This window comes from Hevea brasiliensis, chromosome 1, assembly GCF_030052815.1.
Source record: "Hevea brasiliensis isolate MT/VB/25A 57/8 chromosome 1, ASM3005281v1, whole genome shotgun sequence".
Lineage (NCBI taxonomy): Eukaryota > Viridiplantae > Streptophyta > Magnoliopsida > Malpighiales > Euphorbiaceae > Hevea > Hevea brasiliensis.
Window position 1 is genome coordinate 61,731,344 of NC_079493.1, and position 17,727 is coordinate 61,749,070.

Here is a 17,727-nt window from a genome sequence, read left to right on the forward strand (position 1 = left end):
AGAGGAGATGGTTAGAGCTGATAAAAGATTATGATTGTTTGATAGACTATCAGCCTGGAAAAGCTAATGTTGTAGCTGATGCTTTAAGTCACAAGACTATGGCTGGTTTGAGGGTTTCTCCATTGTCCATGGTGCATGAGTTAAGGGCATTGCATGCTAATTTGGAGATTAATGAAAATGGGCAGATGGTAGCTACTTGGCAAGTGAAGCCAATGCTGGCAGAACAAATTAAAGCAGTTGCACAGAAGGATGATAAGTATGTGAAGTTGATGGAAGAGGCTCGAGATGGAAAGAAACTAGAATTATCAGTAAATGATGAGAGCTTATTGTTATATAAGGGCAGAATGTGCATTCCTGAGAATGTTGAATTGAAGCAGACCATTTTTAAGGAAGCACATGATTCACCTTTTGCAATGCACCCCGGTGGAACCAAAATGTACAGAAGTGTGAAAGAGCACTATTAGTGGAGAGGAATGAAGAAAGACATTGCAGAATATGTTGCCAAATGCCTAACTTGTCAGCAAGTAAATGCAGAACACCAAGTGCCTGCAAGGTTGCTACAGCCATTGCCAATTCCTAAGTGGAAATAGGAAAGAATCACTATGGATTTCGTGACAGGACTTCCATGTACACAAAAGAATCATGATGCAGTTTGGGTTATTGTTGATAGATTGACCAAGTCTATACACTTTTTGCCAGTGAGGATAGATTACAGCCTGGAAAGATTGGCCAAACTGTACATTGATGATGTTGTGAGGTTACATGGAGTGCCAGTGTCTATTGTGTCAGACAGAGACCCAAGGTTCACTTCTAGATTCTGGGGCAGTCTCCAAAAAGCCCTAGGAACTAGATTAAACTTTAGTACAACATTCCATCCACAGACAGACGGCCAATCTGAAAGGATCATTCAGATTTTGGAGGATATGCTTCGGGCTTGTATGATTGAGTTTGAAGGGAGTTGGGACACACACTTGCCTTTAATTGAATTTGCCTACAATAACAGTTATCAGTCAAGCATCGGGATACCTCCATACAAAGCACTTTATGGTAAAAAGTATAGAACTCCCTTGTGTTGGGATAAAGTGGGCGAGAGGAAGTTGATTAGCCTAGAATTAGTACAGCAGACGGAAGAAAAGGTTAAGCTCATTAGAGACAGACTCAAAGTTGCAACGGATAGACAGAAGTCCTACATTGACCTAAAGAGAAGAGATATTCGGTACAGTGTGGGTGATAAGGTGTTCTTGAAAGTTTCCCCATGGAAGAGGATCATGAGGTTTGGTAGAAAGGGGAAACTAAGTCCTAGCTTCATTAGGCCGTATGAGGTTCTGGAAAGAGTGGATCCATTGGCATATAGACTTGCATTACCTCCAGAGTTGGAAAAGATTCATAATGTCTTCCATGTCTCCATGTTGAGGAGGTACAGATCAGACCCCTCTCGCATTTTGCCAGTAGAGGAGATTGAGGTGAATCCAAACCTGACATTTGATGAAGAGCCCATAAAGATCTTGGCACATGAGGTGAAGCAGCTGAGAAACAAGCAAATACCTCTAGTGAAAGTGCTGTGGAACCATCATTCAGGCCAGGAGGCTACATGGGAGTGTGAGAAGGACATGAGGAGACAACACCCACAGCTATTCAGAGAATGAAACCAGGTAAATTTCGAGGATGAAATTTATTTTTAAGGAGGGGAGAATTGTAACACCTTGAACCTCCGAGTTATGAATAGTACCATTTTTTGTCCGTGACTAGTACTATTTAAAGACACCTTGAGGACTAAAAATAAATAAAAAATTAATTGAGATAGACACAATAAAAATTCAAGTGACCCAAAAATATAAGGATTCATCGGGTATATTGAAAAAGAGGGATTATAAACTGATGAGGGGCATTTTGGTCAATTCACCTCAAGAGTTGACTTTTGACCTAAATGTTAATTAATTTAAGTGAAATTAATGAATTGAATTATGGAATAATTTTTTCGAGGAAAAGAATTCAAGCATAAAGTGAAAAAAAAATAAAAGAAACAAAAATCTTGAATTTTAGGTCCATTTTGACCCAACTAAAATTTTAGGACCAATGGGCTTTGGACAACTCAATAAAAAATTAATTAAATAAATAAATAATTGAGATAAGTATAAAAGGAAGCCATCTTCCTCTCTCCCTCATTTAGTTGCCCTCCCACACACCTCCTCTCCCTCTCTTTTCTTTCTTCTCTCTTCATTCTTCCACTTATAACCTCTCTCAACCCTTGATTTTCTCCACTTTTTCTCCATGGGTTTTCTATCTAATTGGTAGAAAACATCAAATTTATGTTTCATTAAGAGATTAGAAGCTAAGAGAACAAAAGAGTTAGAAGAAATTGAAGATTAGAAGTGGTCACTTGAGGTAAGTTTCTTTTCATGTTAGATTAGTTGTATAAGCCTTGAATGAAGTTAACTTATGATGAAATTTCATGAGAAATTGAAAGGAAACATGCATGGAACCTAAACTAGGGTTTTGACCAACTTAGGGAAAATTAAGGTTTTGATGTATTTTAGTTAAATTGATGATAAATCTAAGTTAGATTGAGGTAGTATGCATGATTGGGAGTAGTAAGATTTCATGGGATTGCATAAATTAAATTATGGAAGATTAGGGTTCATGAAAAAATTGGGTTTTGGTGCTAGAGAGTGAAATTGGTGTGTGTAGTGTTAAATTATGGTCATTTGAGGTTTATTTAGTTTGAATTGACATTGGGTTGATGAATGGAGGTAATGAAATAGTAAGATTAGGGATATTGCAAACTTTGGTGTTTGAACATTGTAGGTTTTGTGCTAAGAAGTGCCATTGATGTGTTAATGCTAAATTATACTCATTTTGGGTGAATTAAATGTGAATTGAGATTCATTAGTGGAAGTAATTGAAGAAATGAAAATTTTAACTTAGGGCAGAATTTTACACACTGAATTCAGTGTGTTTGGAAGCCCATAACTTGAGCTACACAACTCCACTTGGTGTGAAACCAAATGGAAACGAAACTAGAATTTTCGTGAAGATACCCTGCCCTGAAAATGACCTTAAGCTATCCAAAATGAGCCTTGAACTTAGAGAGAAAATTCCGGAACCTGTAGAATTTGACCATATGAACAGTAAAATTTGCATGGCCATAACTCTCTCTAGAAAACTCTGATTTAGGCGATTCTTGAACCGATGAAAACATAAGTCATAATAGAACATTTCATACGGAGAACTTAAGGCCAAATTATGGACTTAACCCAATCAAATTACTGAGCAAAATTGAATCACCGAATTTACAGAATTGCAGAGTTACCATATGAACAGTAAATTTTGCATGGCCATAACTCTCTTTAGAAAACTCTGATTTAAGCGATTCTTGAGCCAATGGAAACCTAAGACATAGTAGAACATTTCATATGAAGAAATTAGACCAAATTATGGTCTTAACTTGACCAAATTGCTGAATGAAATTGGATCGATAAATCTGCCATAACTAAATCTGCAGCATGAACAGTGACATGAATAGTAATCATGTTTTTGGCATAACTTGAGCTACACAGCTCCGAATTAGGCAATTCAAAAGGGAAAATAAAGTTAAGACCTAGATGAACAATTTTCATGAAGAACACCTCACCAAATTATGATCGAAACTAGGTAAAAATTGGATTCAAAGATTGGGACACCAAGTTATCCAAAACCAAAATTTTCAAAATTTTGCAAAGCTAATTTGGGATGCATTAGATATTCATGTAATAAGTTCTTGGCAACAATTGAGATGCGTATTGAGACATTCTATTTGTTTATTTTCAGTAGAGAAAAAGGTTGGGACGGATAAGGAATAGTGAGTAAAGAGAATAGAGAGCATTAAAGGTTTGTGCACAACTAACCTTTTCTTCGTTTTCAAACTTGTAAATTGTTTGGAATGTGTTTATTTGAATGAGTTTGCTTTGAACAAGTTTAATTTGACTGAAATATGGTTTTTCTCTTCCATTTAAGAAATTTGGGTGTTGCCACCTTTATATGGATATTATGATAAATTTAAATGTGTTTTATTGGTTTATAAATGTGATTATTGAGTGGGAAATTTTTTGGAAACTGTTTTGAAACCACAATTAGCATGACAGTCCCTTTTGTAACTCCCCAGTAGTAACGGCTACTTGGGATTAATAATTGATATTGATTATGTCTCCCATTAATAATAGTTAGTAGGGTAAAACTACATGAGTACTCATTAGCTAGCCAGCCCTTCTCTCATTTATAACAGTTAGTGAGGTTAAGATTGCTTTGTTGTGGTGTACAACACGACACTGATCGTGAAATTTTGTGTCATGGCCTAAACTGTGTGTTGATGTTGGCAACACTAATGCTTTGTGAATTGTGATTTATGAAGTGTGATTTCTCATTTGAAATGTTATTCAAATAAATGGCTCTTATGGACTTAGAACTATTGTGAAGTTTTCATGTTTAAGAAAAATGTGATTTATTATGCTTTGATAAATTATATTTTACCTTAAGTTTTAAAGTTATTAGTTGTGCACCACTGAATGATATACTCAGCGATAGCTTCTTTATGCTGTCGCGGGTAAGGGAAAGGAGAAGGCTACTGAGTGAGAGACTTAGAAGCAGCATTTGGTATTGATTATGGGTATATATCGTAGGTATACCCCTGTAATTTCCTTTTAATGTATTTTTTATCTATATGTATGGATGTACGGATATTGAGCAGTTTGTATTTAAAAGCACGGCATTGCTATCACATTTTGAGTTTGTAACTATTTTGTATTTCACTTTGAGACTTATGAAAATGTAACTTTTGCAATATTTATTCTATCATTATTTCCAATGAATGTTTACATGGAATTTTAACTATTCTCATGCAGTTTTCTACAAAAGAATTGATAAGATAAAAAGCTATGATTTGTTTTAAAATCCTTTGTAGCATAACTAATGGGTTATCCGTAGGTGGAGTTCGGTAATTCATTAGGTATACTACGGGAACATGTCATGCCTTACCAGGGATAAGGTGTGACATTCAAGAACCTTTCTATAGGTTTAGTTTTAGTGTCTTGATTTTGCATATCAAATTGAGCAATTTATTATCACTGTTTGGCCATGCTTCCTTCATGGAAGTTTTTCCTCTATGTCTTGTCTTAATTTTCCTTTTTGAATCATGTCATTTGGATTTATATAACTCAAGTTATGGTCGAATAACCATAACTTATTCAGTTGCAAATTCTGGTCCTTATCTAGGCAGTTTTGGTATCATACTTTGCCAATTTATTTGGACAGATTGTAGCAACATTTAGGCCTAATGTTCTTCATAGGATTTGTTACCCTATGTCTTATAGCTATCCAAAAATTTTTTCGTTGGACTTTTTCAAGTCATGTAAATTTACTTATAGCCACATTATTGGCCTAGACTCAAATGTCCTATACTAACATGATTTCCATTTAAGTTAATAGTTTTGACCTAAAATTTAAGCTTCTTACATTTAAAATTTGAGGTAGGTCTCTAAAACAAAGTTAAAGCCTTATTTCTTAGGTTTCCAGAACTATATGGCACATTTCAATTGAAGTTTTCTAGCGGGAGATATGCTTAAAAGACAATCCTAGAGTCAATGGTTACTTATGCACATTTCTATAATTTATGCACTAAATTGGCTTAGCCAATTGACTTATTTCTCTTGATTTCTGGGTTTTGGTCAAAATATCAATCTTATAGGTCTCTTTCTTATTGAAATTTTGGCACTGGTTTCAGGGCATTTGGACTTCTATGGACTAAGTTATGGCCTCTTTGCCAAAACTGGTCAAGTTACTTTTGCCTAGCAATTCTGGGCAATTTGGTAGTGGATAGTTTTGGTAGCCCAACTTGGGCAAGCAATTTGACTTAGTTAGTGGTATTTCTAGGCTCTGGTGTCTTCACAAAATTTGTAGCCCTATGTCTAATCTTTCCAATGGTCTAAATTTTAGGTCATTTGGACCTGTCTAGAGTGAGTTATGGCCAAATGAATGAACACTATTCATTTGGTCAAAATTCTGGGTTCACAATTTGGTAATCCAGATTAGGGTAACATTTAGGTCACTTTTTAGGCAAAATTTGGACATAGTTTCTTCATTGGAAATGGCACATTTTAGGTCTAGTTTTACCTCCAATTGGCCTCATATCAATTGGAGCCACACAATTTCAGTTAGGGCTCAAAATACACACTGATTTCAATAATTCTCAACCTACATAAAAGAACACTTCCAATTTTCATTCCTCCATGTCCCAAACTACAATTGTGGAATTCATGGCACTTCTAATATCACCAATTCATTTGAACACAATCAAATTCCAGTAATTTATACAAGTCTCCAATAATAAATTCAAAACCCTAATTCAAATGATCAAAGTCAATAATATTCACATGAAAACAATTTGTTATTACATGTAACTTCAACTATCAACATATAATTCACTTCCACTTATTCATCAACACCATTAATCACCATTGAAATTCATGAAATTATCAATCTCTTCAGTTCCTCAAGGCTGTCGAATTAAACAATTACACTAAGACTTCAATAATTGTTCAAACCCTAATTCAAATTGTCAACCTCAAACATATGCATGCAATTAAATTCTAACCCTTATAATCACCTTAATCAACATCACTAATCACCATTATAAGTAGGGATTCATCAAACTTTCAAGGGAAAATAAGGTTACCAAAATGGGGGTTCAAAATTACTCATCATTTTAATTCAAATTTCTCATCATTTCAACTCATTTCAATGTTTAACTAAGGAAAGAAGAGAAATTATGCACAAACCTTTTTGTTCACTTTTTTGAGCTTGTTAAAATCTTGAAATTTCTCCTTTCTTTTGCTTCCTATAGACTTCCCAACATGTGAGAACTAACTTTAATGAAGGAATTTGTGAAGATCATGGTGAAAATGGAAGAGGATGAAGCTTGCATGAAAGAAATCTATGGAGGAATTTGAGAGAAAACCATTCGGCCATGAGAGTAAGAAAGGGAAGAAGATGACCTTAGTGGTAGAATTTGTCATCTTATGCTCTTATATACCCCCACTAAGTATTTAATTAATTATTATTATAATTAAACTTTTATAATTCTAATTATACCCCCTCATTTCTCTTTAATTACATTACACATATAATTTCTTATTTTTATAAAATTTTCAAAATTATAATGTCACTTATTTTAATGGACATTTAGGTTAAAAGTCAACTTTGGGTGTCAAATGACTAAAATGCCCCTCTTCGGGTTATAGTCAAACTTTTTAGGTAATACTGATTAAATCCCTGATCCGACGGCTCCTTTAATTTCATTTTCTTCTGTACCGATTAACTAAATTTTCTTTGACATTTTCAATGTCATTTGTATCTTAGTAGACCTTTAATTAAGCCCCAAAATTATTTTCTAAGATTTCTCGCAGGTCTGGGGTCATCAACTATCTACGCAGTGACTTCCTAGTACGGTCACCCATTGCTGCGGTTCCAGCTCATTTAACCTAATTGCATTTCATGTCTTTTATTTTTTTCTTAATTTTTCTTGTATTTTCTTATCATGTGTTCCATTATTTTTTGTCTCCTCACTATCATTTAAGTGTAGTTCGAGGCATTCTAACTGTCCGAACAAATGTTAGCCATCAGAACAGTAGGACGTACGGACTACCTATGGTGAGGATGTTACACTATAGCAATGTAATGTTTTTTAATACAAGCTACTCAATGTCTGTACATCCATACATATAGGTACAAAATATATCAAAAGGAAATTACAGGGGTATACCTACTATATATACCTACAGTCAATACAAAATACAGACAAATTATTATTCACGTGACTATTCCAATTTTGGTATATTCATCTACTCAACTTTGCTCAGCAATTTGGTTGGGTTAAGTTCATAATTTGGCTTCAAGTTCTTCATATGAAATGTTTTACTATGTTTTAAGTTTTCATTGGTTTGAGAATTACCTAAATTTGAGTTTTCTAGAGAGAGTTATAACTATGCAAATTGTACTGTTCATATGGTCAATTTACAGATTTTCAAATTTTGGCAGATTTGGTGACTCAAATTTGCTTAGTAATTTGATTAGATTAAGTTCATAATTTGGCCTTAAGTTCTCCATATGAAATGTTCTACTATGTTTTAGGTTTCTATCAGGTTAAGAATCACCTAAATTGGAGTTTTCTAGAGAGAGTTATGACTATGCAAATTTTATTGTTCATATGGTCAATTTACAGATTTCCAAATTTTGACAGATTTGGTAACTCAACTTTGCTTAGCAATTTGATTGGGTTAAGTTCATAATTTAGCCTTAAATTCTCCATATTAAATGTTCTACTATGTTTTACGTTTCTATCGGTTCAAGAATTACCTAAATTGGAGTTTTCTAGAGAGAGTTATGACTATGCAAATTTTACTGTTCATGTAGTTCAGATTCTGCAAATTCAGAATTTCACTTCCAGTTTCAAGGTTCATTTAGGGCAGTTTATGGTCATTTTCTGGGCAGGGTATCTTCATGAAAATTCTACCCCTATGTCTTAAGTTTCATTTTCAATTGGTTTCACACCAATTGGAGTTGTGTAGCTCAACTTATAAGCTGCCAAGCATACTAAACTCAGTGTGCAGAAATTCTGCCTAAGGTTCAATTTTTATTTCTTCAATTACTTTCACTACTCAACCTCAATTCACATTTAATTCACCCTAAATGACCATAATTTAATATTAAACACATCAATGGTACTTACTTGCATAAAACCCCCAATTTTCCAAAACCCTAATTTGCAATTTCCCTATCCCTACAACTCCATCAATTCCTTTCATCCTATTAATGTCAATTCTCATTCTAGGAACTTCAATGACCATAATTTGTCATTATAAATACTAATTACACTTCATACAATAAAAGCCCCAATTTCCCCATGAACCCTAATCTTCCATAATTCAATTTATGCAAATCTCATGTAATCTCACTACCCCAATCATGCATACTACTTCAACTAAGCTTGATTTCATCATCAATTTCATTCAAATGCATCAAACTCTAAGTTTTCCCCAAGTTGGCTGAAAACCTTAGTTTAGGTTCCATGCATGATTCTCATGCCTCCTCATGAAATTTTCCCATAATCAACCTTAATTCAAAGCTTGTACAACTAATCTAGCATGAAAAGAAACTTACCTCAATTGTGACCTTCCCAATCTTCAATTTCTTCCAAATCTCTTATTCTCCTTGCTTTTAATCTCTCAATCAAAGATTAATTTGATGTTCTCTACCAATTAGATGAAAAACGTATGGAGGAAAAGTAAGGAATTGAGTTTTGAGAATGGGTGTCAATGGAGAAAGAAGGAAGAAGAAGAAAGAAATAAAGAAAGAAAAAGGGAGTGGGAAGGTGGGGCGGCCACAATGGGAGAGGGAAGAAGGCTTATTTCCTTTTTATATTTATCCTAATTTTTAATTTATTTAAATCATTTTAATTGAGTTGTCCAAAGCCCATTGGTCCAAAAATTTTAATTAGGTTAAAATGGAATTAAAATTCTAGGTTTTCATTTCTTATATTTTCTTTTCACTTTATACTTGAATTCTTTTCCTAAAAAAAAAAATTATTCCATAATTCAATTCATTAATTTCATTTAATTTAATTTACATTTTGGTCAAAAGTCAACTCTTGAGGAGAATTGACCAAAATGCCCTTCATCGAGTTTTAATCCCTCTTTTTCATAATCCCCAATAAGTCCTTAGGCTTTTGGTTCACTTGAATTTTTATTGTGCCTATCTCAATTAATTTTTCCTGTTATTTTTGCTTCTTAAGGTGTCTTTGAATAGTACTAGTCACAAACCAAAAATGGCACTATTCATAGCTCAGAGGTTTAGGGTGTTACAATTCTCCCCTCCTTAAAAATAAAATTTCCTCGAAATTTACCTGGTCTTAGTCTCCGAATAGCTGTGGGTGCTGCCTCCTCATGTCCTCCTCATGCTCCCATGTAGTCTTTTGGCCTGAATAATGGTTCCACAACTTGTTCCTCAGCTACTTCACCTCATATGCCAAGATCTTTATGGGCTCTTCATCATATGTCAGGTCTGGATTCACCTCAATCTCTGCTACTGGCAAAATGTGAGAGGGGTCTGATTTGTACCTCTTCAACATGGAGACTGTAACACCCTCCCGGTAACCATTCCGTACATCCTACTGTTCCGGTGACCGGTGTCGGTCCGGACAGCTAGAACGTCCGGAAAAATATTTAAACTAAAGTCAGGAACCATAATTAACTCAAATATTAATAAGAAACACTTAGTAAAAATTTTAGAAATAAAATACAACCAAGCAAAACGAGCCGGTGCCCAAGCGATGGGTGACCGGAGGAAAGTTGCGGTTCTCGCAACGAGGAGCCCTAGACCCGGGGGGAAAAATTATAAAATAATTTTTGGGACTCCAGAGAAGGGTAATTGAGGTTCCCATGGCATTAGAATGCCAAGAAAATACCTAGAAAAATTTTTCAATCAGATGCACGATTTTGACCCGTTAAGCCAAACAGAGGGCATTTTGGTCATTTCGCCTTCCGAGGTGATTTTTGGCCGACTTGTCCAGTTGAGTAAATAATTAATATGACATAAAATATGAAGAAATATTGCTAGAAATTAAATTGAAAATGAGTAGTGGAGGAAAGAAAAGAAAATGCAATAAAATGCCCATTTATGACATAATGTGAGGTCACTTAAAAACTTCCACCAATCACACTTAAGCAATCCTTTGACTAACTATTAAAGGACTAAATAAAGACCAAATTAACAAAATTCCAGCAGCCACCACTCCCACAAAAGTTACCCGTAGCTCTCAAAATTCCATAGCCAAACCTCCATTTTCTTCATTTTCAAGCTCTCAAACCTCACCCCAAAACCCTAAGTCATCTTCACTAAAGTTAATCTACACACCTTAAACAAGCTTTTGGCAGCCAACAAGAGGGAAGAAAGTGAAGTTTAGGGCTTTGGAAATTCTGCCCAATCAAGGTTAGTGCTACACTTTCATTCTCCTTCTTTTAAATCTTAGTTAGAACATCATTTTGAGCTAAGAAATTTTAAGAAATTGAAGTAAATTATATGTGTCATGGTACCTTCAATTTTCAGCAGCCCTATGAAAGTATGAGGTTGATTGTTTTAATAAATTTAGAGTGGCTAGAAATAATGGTTAAGGTATTAATATACATGGACATTAAACTAAGTATGCTAATTAAGGTTATGAGTAAATTGATTTGGATATTAGGGTTTGGAAAGGTGAAAATGTGACTTGGTTTATTAAACTGTTAAAGAACAATCTAATGGTCAATAAGTGACCATTTGAGGTATGTTGAACACAATTTGGACTGAAAAATGGTATGGCAAAGTCAAGGTATAAACTGCCCTAGGACAGTAGCATAGGGACTGAAAATTCAGTCCCTTTACACTGCCATAACTTGGGCTGTGTTAGTCCAATTGAAGTTTGGCCAATTGGACATGAAACTAGGCTTATAATGACACATTTTTGCTGAAGAAACCATGCCCAAAAGACCAAAGCAAGAGGACCAAAACTTGGTCCCAATCCGGAACCCTGAAACTGATTCTGCAGAATTGGCCAAATGAACAGTAACTGTTCATTTGGCCATAACTCACTGTAGATTTGGTCAATTGACCTGAAATTTTTACAGCAACAAGTTAAGACATAGACAAACAACTTTCATGAAGGAACCTACCCCAAATTATGGCCAGAACCCATCCAACCAAGTGACTCTAGTTACTGTTCATGCTACTGTAGATATGGTATTTTCTGCAGAATGCAAATCCGGCCAGCCTGGGTTTTTGGGTCATATCTGGAGCTACAAAACTCCAAATGGAGTGATTCAAAAAAGGAAATTCAACTAGACAAAATAAGGAACAACTTTCATGTTTTACATTTCTTCAAATTCCCACAGTAACAGTGTCCAATGGAACAGTGAAATTGACTCACCAAAACTGAAAATTCTGCTTGTGTTGAGTTACACTTTGAAATGGTATTAACACTTAATGCCAACAAGTTTTAAACACCAAATGTGGTATGTTGGGAGTGCCAAAGTCAATGAACATATTTTCTATCCAAAAGTCAACATTTTTGTTGACCAATGAGGTGAATAGTAACACCAAAACATGAAATTTACAAATTGAAGAATTTAAAAGTTTCAAATGCCCTAGTATACCTAACAAGATTGGTTTGGATAGTTTGGCATACCAATAGGGTTCAGTTAGCAGTACTGCACATGGCAAAAATGCCATTCTGTGATTTCATGGCTTTTAGCCATTCTGACTTTGTATTGAGACTTGGCCTTGTGCCTGATATTATTTACAGCTTGTTAGCTGTTCTGTTGCACACCGGGAGATGCATATGTGACCGATGGTGTGACGGCCCGAGGTACTAGGTACCCAGTGCGGTTACCCGTTATTCACCCACTGCCTAGTGTAGGTTACTTGGGGCAACCAAATGAATAAAAGTGAACAAAGTTAATGAAATAATGAATATACCAACACCAAACAAAGAAAGCATACACATTCTATATACATTTATTTTCTTGCTATTTTCTTTTATTATATTATTGCACCACTAAGCATTATTGCTTAGCGCGTTGCTTTTGCCACGCGTAGGTACTGGAGATCCCGATCGTGAGCCCAGTAGACCGCAGACTGGGTGAGTTCATCCTGTAGATCTGCACAGTGTCCGTGTCACCTCACTACCTGCAGTGCATTGGTAGGGCACTAGGTGTCATTTTGTCATTTTGATATTTTGTAGCAGATTTTTACTTTCTCATATGTATTTGAACTCATGTAATATATTTTGATGTTCATGTAAATAATGAAAGTTATGACTATGAATGCAAAAATTTGAGCATGTATTTATCGCTTGTATATGAGAAATGGATGTTTGAGAAATGAAAAGATTATTGAGAATTGAAATTGAGAAATATTGTTGAGATTTTGGAATTTTGGAGTTTGAGATGATGAAATACAAATATTGGAAGTGCTTTTAACAGGTTCCGAAGAACTGTTTTCTCCATTTTTAGCCGGTACTCCGCCGGATTTTCTTTAAAATCTTCGGAACCTCAAATGAATAATAATTTTGATAAATGGCTTAAATAAATCTTATTTCATAAATTGGCTTCAAAAGCATGACACAAATTAAGTAAGGTATATTAGAGTGTGCCAAGATTGCGTGTGGCATTACTTACTGTACACGGGTAAGGGGTGTCACATTTAGTGGTATCAGTGTCACACCCCGGCTTAGTGGGCCCCAGCTCAAGCCCCTCTATGGGTGGCCATCTTGCCGGCGTACCCCTCTAGAGGCCGGCGATGCGACTCAAATCGGTACTGTTCGCTTTGGTGGAGTTCAATCCCTTCGCCCTGCAGAGCTAGGATTCGAACCCATATCACCTCACGGATTTGCTTCGCCTCTTACCAATTGAGCTGCAGCTCAATTGGTAAGAGGCGAAGCAAATCCGTGAGGTGATAAGAGGCGAAGCAAATCTGTGAGGTGATAAGGGTTCGAATCCTAGCTCTGCAGGGCGAAGGGATTGAACTCCACCAAAGCGGACAATCTGGATTTGAGTCGCATCGCCGCCTCTAGAGGGGCACGCCAAGAAGATGGCCACCCATAGAGGGGCTTGAGCTGGCCCACTGCCGGGTGTGACAATAAAAAAGGCGCCTTTTTTATTGTCACACCCCGGCTTAGTGGGCTGACTCAAGCCCTCTAGGTGGCCATCTTGCCGGCGTGCCCCTCTAGAGGCCGGCGATGACTCAAATCAGATCGTCCGCTTTGATGGAGTTCAATCCCTTCGCCCTGCAGAGCTAGGATTCGAACCCATATCACCTCACGGGTTTGCTTCGCCTCTTACCAATTGAGCCGTGAGGTGATATGGGTTCGAATCCTAGCTCTGCAGGGCGAAGGGATTGAACTCCACCAAAGCGGACAGTACCTTGTGAGTCGCACCGCCGGCCTCTAGGGGGGTACGCCAGCAAGATGGCCACCCAGAGAGGGGCTTGAGCTGGGGCCCGCTAAGTCGGGATGTGACAATCAGAGCACGGTTTAGGCGTTTCTGGGCCTAGATTGAGTCCATACCATGCATTGCATTTGTAAGAGTCGAGGTAACACTAACGCAGATCTGTTTATCTTTCTTATTTTGAATAGGATATGGACCCTTCATCTCAGAGAGCTGTTGAGGAGGAAGTGGAGAGTCATGCTCCACTGCAGCAGCCTAAGACTGGGGCATGAGAGAATCTGCCCACCACTCAAGCAGAGCTCGCCACCTCCACAGCCATGTTCCAACAAATGGCCGACTTCTTTAGACAAATGGTCGGGTAATGCCAGACCACCACCACCACCACCGCCCACAGTAAATCACACTGAAAGGCTAAGGAAGTTTGGAGTGTGGACTTCTATGGCAAGAGAGAAGATGACTCGCATTGCGTAGAATTGGTTGAGCAGAGCAGTGAGTACTAAAACAACTCCACCACACCTGCAGCAAAACACGAAGCCGCCATCTCTTTGCCGCAAGATGATGCATATGAGTGGTGGGACATCGTGTCGATGAAGTGCAGCGGAAGTCAGAACTTGGGACTTTTTCTCTCGAGTTCAAGAAGAAATATGTGGGCAATTGTATACCGGAAGAAAGAAGAAGAGAATTTATTAACCCGAGGCGAGACAATTATCGTTGAGTATGAGAAAGAATTCGTCCGATTAAGCCGCTATGGAAGGGAGATAGTCCCAAATGAAGCTGAAAGATGCAAGAGATTTGAAGAGGGACTAAATGACAACCTCAAGATCCAGCTCACTGCCTTGGGAATCATAGAATTTACCCAGTTAGTGGAAGTCGCAATAAAGGTGGAAAAAGTAAGAATTAGTGAATGCACTGGAAGGGATAGACAAAGAAGAGGGGACCAGTCGGTCTAGTTCCGCTCCCGGATTTGGGAAGAAGTTTAAGGGTCCTCCCGCACGAGTTCGGTCAGCCACGTGGTCGTGGTCGCCTCGGGGCCAGTGCCACGATTCACCCCTAGGAGAGGTCACCCACACCATCGTGAGGCGCCTCCAGGGGATGGGGTTCAGGGGACCAGCCCCAGCATCTTCTGCGTGTCCACACTGTCAGAAATGGCATAAGGGGGAGTGTTGGAGAGTGACTGGTGCTTGCTTGAGGTGTGGGTCAGCAGAGCATCAGTTGAGAAACTGTCCACGCAGAACTACTACAGCTGCTCCAACACAAGCGCATGCACTGCCCCGCACTACGAGAGGTAGAAAATCTGTAAATCGAGGTCGTTGGACCATCACAGAGGCCTCGCATCCGAGCAAGGAGAGGCCCGACAGCGGACCACCAAGAAGAAATTATGCCCCGAGAGCTCGGGAGGAGCAAGATGCCCTGACATCATCGAGTACGTTTCTCCTCTACAATACTCCTGTGCATGCATTGGTGGATCCAGGATCCACTCATTCCTACATTTGCATCAACCTACCCGTAGAAAGGGGGATACTAGTAGGGGAGAGTGACCAAGACATTCTGGTCACTAATCCATTAGGCCACAGTGTAATGGTGAACAAGGTATACAAGGGTTGCCCGTTAAGGATTCAGGGGTATGAATTCTTGGCAGACCTAATTGAGTTGCCCTTCCATGAGTTTGACGTGATATTGGGAATGGACTGGTTGTCACGTCATCAGGCAATAGTTGATTGCAAATTGAAGAGAATTTCTCTAAAAACTTCAGAGGGTAATGAGATCACAATTGTGGGGAAAGGATGATTTCTTGTCCAATGTCATCTCAAACCACGATTGCAAGAAGAATGATGAGAAAAGGCTGTGAAGCCTACCTAGCACATGTAGTAGATACTAGGCAGGCTAAGCCAAACCTGAGTGATATACCCACAGTGAGAGACTTCCCGGAGGTATTTCCTGAAGAGTTGCCTGGTTTGCCACCAGAAAGGGAAGTCGAGTTTGCTATTGAGACATCACGGTACAACACCCATTTCCATTGCTCCTTATAGGATGGCACCCATCGAATTGAGGGAGTTGAAAACTCGTTGCAAGAGTTGCTGGATAAGGGGTTCATACGCCCCAAATGTGTCACCATGGGGAGCTCGGTCGCTTTGTGAAAAAGAAGGATGGGACTTTGAGGCTTTGCATTGATTACCGGCAGTTAAACAAAGTGACTGTGAAGAACAAATATCCGTTGCCTAGAATTGATGATCTGTTTGATCAGTTGAAGCGAGCAGGAGTATTTTCTAAGATTGATCTCAGATCAGGGTATCATCAGTTGAGGGTGAAGGATGCAGATGTGCCAAAGACTGCATTCAGGACCCGATATGGGCATTATGAGTTCCTAGTGATGCCCTTTGGCCTAACAAATGCACCAAAGAGATTCATGGACCTTATGAACCGTATCTTCCATCCATACTTAGATCGGTTTGTAGTGGTCTTTATTGATGATATTTTGGTGTACTCCAAGACCAGGGAAGAACATGATGAGCATTTGAGAATTGTTCTGCAAACCCTGAAAGAAAAGACGCTGTATGCTAAGTTGTCCAAATGTGACTTTTGGCTGAATGAGATTGCATTCCTTGGACACATAGTGTCAGCTGATGGGATTAGGGTGGATCCCAAGAAAATAGAAGCGGTGATGGAATGGAAGCCTCCCAGGAATACAACCGAGGTCAGAAGCTTCTTGGGGCTAGCTGGGTATTACAGAAGATTTGTGAAGGGATTTTCCCTAATAGCTGCTCCAATGACCAAGTTGTTACACAAGAATGTCAGATTTGACTGGAATGACAAGTGTCGCACCGCTTTGAGAAGTTGAAGGCTATGTTGACAGAGGCACCAGCAGCACACAAGGTCGTGAAAGGACTTTGTGGTCTACAGTGATGCCTCTCATAATGGGTTAGGGTGTGTATTGATGCAAGAGGGGAAGGTGGTCGCTTATGCTTCCAGACAGCTAAGACCACATGAACAGAACTACCCTACCCATGATCTAGAACTTGCAGCAATTATCTTCGCATTGAAGATATGGAGGCATTACTTGTATGGTGAAAAGAGCTACATTTACACAGACCACAAAAGCCTGAAATATTTGCCAACCCAGAAGGAGCTCAACCTTAGACAGAGGCGATGGATTGAGTTCCTAAAGGATTATGACTGTGTAATTGACTACCATCCTGGGAAGGCAAATGTAGTTGCTGATGCTTTGAGCAGAAAGTCCATCACAGCTTTGAGATCATTGAATGCCCGTCTAACCTTGATTCGAGATGGAGCTATTTTGGCTGAGTTGCAAGTAAGGCCAAACTTGCTACAGCAGATACTAGATGGGCAAAAGGCAGATGAAAAGTTAATGGCTATTATGAGCAAGATCTCAGAGGGAAAAGCAACTGACTATGGGGTGAAAGCTGATGGGTGTCTATACTACAAAGAAAGACTGTGTACGGATGATGGGGAATTGAAAGCCAATATTCTAAAAGAGGCACACACTAGTGTATATGCTATGCACCTGTGAAGTACAAAGATGTATCATGATCCAAGCTTCAGTATTGGTGGCCTAGTATGAAGAAAGACATAGCTGACTATGTGACTAAATGTTTGACATGTCAGCAAGTCAAGGCAGAACATCAAGTTCCATCGGGTTTGCTACAGCCGATACGCATACCTGAATGGAAATGGGATCGGGTCACCATGGATTTTGTAAGTG

General features: G+C 38.3%; 1 long non-coding RNA gene across 1 annotated transcript; it reads left to right on the forward strand.

Annotated features, from left to right (window-relative positions):
• Positions 1-13,462: 13,462 nt before the first annotated feature.
• Positions 13,463-14,081, forward strand: LOC131178738 (uncharacterized). The gene is made up of 2 exons (XR_009147705.1): positions 13,463-13,512; positions 13,917-14,081. It is a non-coding gene; the product is annotated as an uncharacterized LOC131178738 (long non-coding RNA).
• Positions 14,082-17,727: the final 3,646 nt, after the last annotated feature.